The sequence below is a fragment of the Eurosta solidaginis genome, chromosome 4 (assembly GCF_040869045.1).
Source record: "Eurosta solidaginis isolate ZX-2024a chromosome 4, ASM4086904v1, whole genome shotgun sequence".
Taxonomy (NCBI): domain Eukaryota; kingdom Metazoa; phylum Arthropoda; class Insecta; order Diptera; family Tephritidae; genus Eurosta; species Eurosta solidaginis.
In genome coordinates this window covers 35,797,140-35,802,727 of record NC_090322.1, presented here as the reverse complement: position 1 = coordinate 35,802,727, position 5,588 = coordinate 35,797,140, and the positions used below count along the sequence as shown (strand labels likewise).

General features: G+C 40.7%; 1 pseudogene; it reads right to left on the bottom strand.

Moving 5' to 3' along the window:
* Window positions 1-324: 324 nt before the first annotated feature.
* Window positions 325-3,446, bottom strand: LOC137248461 (putative gustatory receptor 39b; annotated as a pseudogene).
* Between the last annotated feature and the right edge of the window lie 2,142 nt (window positions 3,447-5,588).

The following is a 5,588-nucleotide window of genomic DNA, read 5'->3' as shown; positions in this document are numbered from 1 at the left end:
AAGATAAAGTGAGTTCAGGTAAGTACGTGGGCTAAGTTTAGTAAAGATATATCGGTTTTTGCTCAAGTTATTGTGTTAACGGCCGAGCGGAAGGACAGACGGCTGTGCTCCAATGAGGATGAGCTGAGCTCACCATGTCTAGGACATCTCCATGTCAAGCCTACAAATGTTTTCAGCCGATAGAAATATAAACGGCAAAAACATTAAAGCAGCTGGAATACTCCCATGTTGAATATGAACGTAAAATAAAATCCACTATAAGTATAATTTCACCTTCTCAATTTTATTTAGTACATATTTTTTTAATAGCATATGAATTGAACATTAATTCTGACAGCTGCGACAGATGCCAGTCCCTGTAAGTGTTGTTGTGTTATGGTAGTCCATCCAAAGTGAAAGAAATTGCAGTAATATGACCAAGTTTCTTGCTGTCTCCGCGAAAATCTGTTTAAAATAAGTGTGAGAATTTTTGAAGAGCAAGCAGCGTACAGGTTTTGTTACAAGTTCCGCGGTCTCTGTGATATTCGGATATTTTTCCAGGCACCCTTTATAATAAATGTTTTGCTGATGTCTCTCTAATATAACAAATTTCACCCCTCCATTTTTCTTTCCTTATTCTTCTATCTCTCCTTGCCTTTCTTTTCCTTCACCAATCCTACTCTTCCTACATCTTGTACTTTCTGTTCTCCTTCTTCCACTCGTACTTCATCTTCTCGTTCTTCCTTTTTTCTTCTCTCTCTTTTCCATCCCTTTCGTTTTATACTCATCTGAGCATAGCTCACAGAGTATATTAATTTCGTTCGCATAACTGTATCCCGTAACGGCATAAACTAATCGAGATAGATATAGACTTCTATATATCAAAATGATCCGGGCGAGAAAAGAACTTTATTTAGCCATGTCCTTCCGCCCGTCCGTCCGTCCATCCGTCCGTCTGTCTGCCTGTCTGTCCGAACTTGGCACTCATCTCCGTATCTTTATTCTTATCCTTATCCTTTGCCCTTACCTTATCCGTATACCTATCCTTCTTTTTATTTTTATTCTTATCTTTATCCTTATCCGCATCTTTATCCACAGTACTTCTCTCCAGTTTTCTCATAACTCAGCTGAGCTGATTGGCGTCAACATCTGTACAAAATCTTCCCAGCTACAAACCGATGATGTTAGCGTTAGTGAGGCTAAATGTGATCAACGGAAATACGAACTGTACCCCACCTATGGCTACCAGGTAGTTCTTTCCAACCATTCGATACGCTAAAATCTAGACGCAATATGCGACTTCTTGTCAGGGCAAGTAGCGAGGTGGTTCGCCCTCCCAGTATAAACGGTTCCCCCAAGTCGAGGATCACTTTAGCTTCAACATGTTGTTGTGTTGTTGTTATATTAACGATAAAGGTTTTGGGGAGTTTTATCGATGTTGATCCTTGACTGGATATATATCCGCTACGTGCCGATAACAGGCAACATTAAGATACTATCCCGAACATCTCGGAAATGATTTATACATATAACCACATTAAACCTTCTAGACCATCCCGCCACACCCAGAGCTAGTTTGTGTTAACTTTATTTTGCATAATCACCCTGTCTACATGAGGCTTCAAAATATTTCACAGGCTGAGCAAAAGCTCCTCCGATGAAACTAATTTGTAGCCTCTAGACGCAAGATACGAGGAAGCTCCTTTACAGCAGTAGAAGGTCATCAGTGGCGTCCTTTTTTCACATTTCTTTGAATAGCGGCCCAACCTACCCCACTCCGATGCAGTTTACGCTCACTGCCTGTGAATAGGTTAAACCAGAGGAACCACGATATGACGAATAGACTATTTCTATAGAGCTTATAAGACTATGAAAAAGCATCCTAGTAAGTCTGAGAGAGCGCCCGGCAAGAGTTAGGCTACATTTCTAAGTTTGGCAATCGATAAAAGGCGATGCCGTCAGTCGCTCTTTAGGAATCTTATACTCAAATATTTGTAAACGTCTAGCCACGCGCTCAAATATTTTTGATATTTCCTTTTTGGTTTTGTGCAACGGGAGTTAACTATACTTCTTAAACGATCTCGTAAGAGATTTGTAATTTCCCGATTCGGATTATACTTGCGCTTTCCAAAGGTAAGTTTTGGTCATGTTCACTGTCCTCAAGTCAAGAAGGTGAAATCACACTTACAGCTTGTTTGCCTGATTACATATCCGATTTCTGTCTTGTACATATGTAAGCCCTGCATGGTAGCATTCATCCTCATAAGCACTTACTGTCACTAAGAGGTGCATTTCCAATACAAAGAATCCATGCGCCGTAACTTCAATACGTTGTAGTTATAGTTGTGAAGAGAATTGATGCAAAACAAGATAATATCTGGCCGTAGAGCTCGCAGAATTCAATATCTGCATCCTACTTACGAGACAAGCAACATTACGACCCTAAAAGTATGCAATAAATTTTAAGAAAAAAATTTACTTTCAATTAGACTCACCAATTAATTACACTTATTGCACCAATAGCAAAGCATATAAATAATGACGACACGTGGTATTGTAGCCAAGGGTCCAGCAATATAATAAAGGCGCCGTATGAAGAACCCATCCAAACTAAGAAGCGTCCAATAAATGTTAAAGCTTATGTCAAACAGAAAAGTGAGCACAATGCAAAAGAGCGACCAACCACCAAAATAATTAAGTAACTGAAAAGCATTATAAATCAGAGCATAAATATCTTTAATAGCGAACAAGTACTCCACTGAGTCGAATTTGGCATAATCTATGTCCAACAGCTGCTGTTGCAGCGCCACACGGTAGGCTACAACTTAACGTAGCTTCGCACACAAGCACTCCAAATAATGTTGCATTGTACGCACATAAACTATTAACTGTATGATACGTACACGCATTAAGAGGGACCAAAGACCATTCCAAAAGTAACCAACATAGTTCAACCATAACGAAGTGATCATGAAGAGTATGAGTCCAAGCAGTGAAAGCGCCCCAAGGTATGCTATGATATAATGCAATTGCTTAATTAGTACAAATTTACGCACATCCGTACGCAAACGCAGTTTCAAGGACATTTCAATCTCTTCGAGTAGTAGAAGAAAGTTAGCGTGTTGGCTGCGCCTGCATAACGCTTCCATGAGAATCAAGAAATTTGTTAATACTTGTAGATGAAAGAGCGTAACGGAAGTCAGCCACGTAAGCAGCAAGTTTGTTAATGGATCATGCGTGTATAGTCCATGTACGTAAAACATAGCCACCATTAATGCTATGGGCGTTATGTAGATACGTTGGATCAAGTGGGATGTGCTTTTGTTGTAGCAAACGCCTGAAGGCTTTTGACACCACGCTTGTTTGTGATATCTCTTTAATTGGGTGGGACACTCGTATTGCCATTGATTTAAGGAAATGCCAAAAAATATGCAGCAGCGCTGCGAAGCGCGGAATTCGTTTGTCATTCTAACTGCGTAGACACTTTTTGTCCTTATTACGGTGTATCGTGAACTTAGAAAAAGTTCTACGTATGCAAGTATGTGCCAAAAGATGTGTTTAGGACATTATCTTCATCTTTTTTGTGATAAAAAATGAATAATGTTTGCCATGCAACTATTAGGATGAGACACAAAAAAATCAGATAAAGGTGGTTTCGAGATACACGATATATGTATGCATGAACGTTGAAAATAGATAGAAAGGTGTTGTGATAATGAAGCACTGTCTATCAATAGTCTACTAATAGTGACTTTTACCCGGAAAAGGAACTATCCATGCCATAACCATCCCTGGGTGGTACCAAAATCTGAGCAAAGCTTTCTTTGCCCACCCCAGCGGGTTAGGGAGCTTAGAATATACACGCGGTAGGTATGCCTGTCGTAAGAGGCGACTGAAATACCAAATTGATTCAAGGGATTGCCAGCGCGATATATAGCTTCTCCAACCCAATTGTCAACCTCACCTACCCGTGGCGAATCCTTTTTCATTAACAACCGAGGCTCTGGCGACCTCGAACTCCTGATGGATCTAGGGATTGGGAGGGCGGGATGGCCTAGAAGGTCTCCCGAGATCGTCGGGCTATTAACTTTAGGGTGCTTGTTACCGGAACGTGCCGGATCTGCATCCGGCAAAGGATCATCAACATCGATAACACTCCCCAAGGCCTTCGAGGAGTGTCCTTATTGCTACAACCACCACAATAACAAGAGCTTTCTTTGCCTATAGTAGACTCTATGACAAAGCATAGCAGCTATCTCCCAAATTGGTATTCGTACATTTAATACTGGCCGAATACCACGCAAACAACAGCAATAACAAAATGAAGCCAACTGTATGGACTAGTTTGTATTGGCAAGAACGATGACAACGTCCCCCACATAGTACCTTTGTGGCAATATCTCCCTTCCCTATTATAATAGAGAAAGAGGCAATACTTGCTGCATTAAGATTTCAAAATAACTCTAAGCTGAAGAGTAGAAAAATGACGGGTCATAGGTAAGTAATGAGAAAATTTATTGCAACTACGTGATGTTCGGAATTTTGAGCGGCCCATTGTGGACAGAACTATTTGGGTGAAAGGGAATCCATATACTGACCCTGCCTTATAGGTCTGTTTCACAGAAGGGTTCAAATTTATTGACGAAAAAACGAGAGCTGGCATCTATGGGTCGAACTTTTGAAATGGTTACAAAAAGGATGCTACCCCGCTACTTTTGAGGCACTTAGTGCCTTAGCCAAATCCATGCAGAAGAAGTAAGCGGTAAAGAATATCTACAATGTGGCTTATACTCGTGGAGTATCCTCACTATGTCAGACAGCCGTACGTGCCTTGCTGTGTAACACATTACTTTTAAACGAATGGATGAATGCAATGTAGACTTATTGATTTGGAAGCCAAAAACAAAGTTTTGTTAAGTTAGGTTGCCGTAGATCAGAATATAAATGCACAGGCTCACATTCTATGCGATTGCGTCACTCTGGCAAAGCAAGACTCTCCCATCTAAGTGTCGTGGCTCTTAATCCCTTCGTGATTTAGAGTCAAGAGTCCGAAGCGGTACTTAAATACGTTAAAAGCTTCCAATACTACTACTTCTATCCTTGTTACGCTCATTTAGAGAAAAACGGTGAGCAAGACGATAGAGAAAGAAAGAGAAAAACGAAGAAGATGGAGTTTTCGTAAGGAAAAAGTATGTAACAGGAATTGGAAACAAAAGTCGAAAACAAAGGAATCGGCATAGGAAGCCGGAAAGCGATAGAGAGGAAAGACAGGTAAAGGCACAAAGCAAGGCGAAGAGAAGGAGATATAGACTGAGGAAGAGAAGAGATAGGCGAAAGAAACGAAGTGGAACATGAAAAGAGGAGATACCTAACAGGAGAACGATGAGGAGCATAAGAGATGAAGGAGAGGAAAGAAAGAGGAGGAGGGTGAAGGTGAGGGGATAGAAGAAACATATGAGTAAGAAAAAGAATACGAAAACAATGAAAAGGAAAGGGGCAGACACACGGAAATAGGCAAAGGTATGGATGTAGCGTGCTTGTCTACCAACCCAGTGTACGATTCAAGTAGTTTCTCAGAGCAATTTATAACTTCTTCACAACCAATTGGC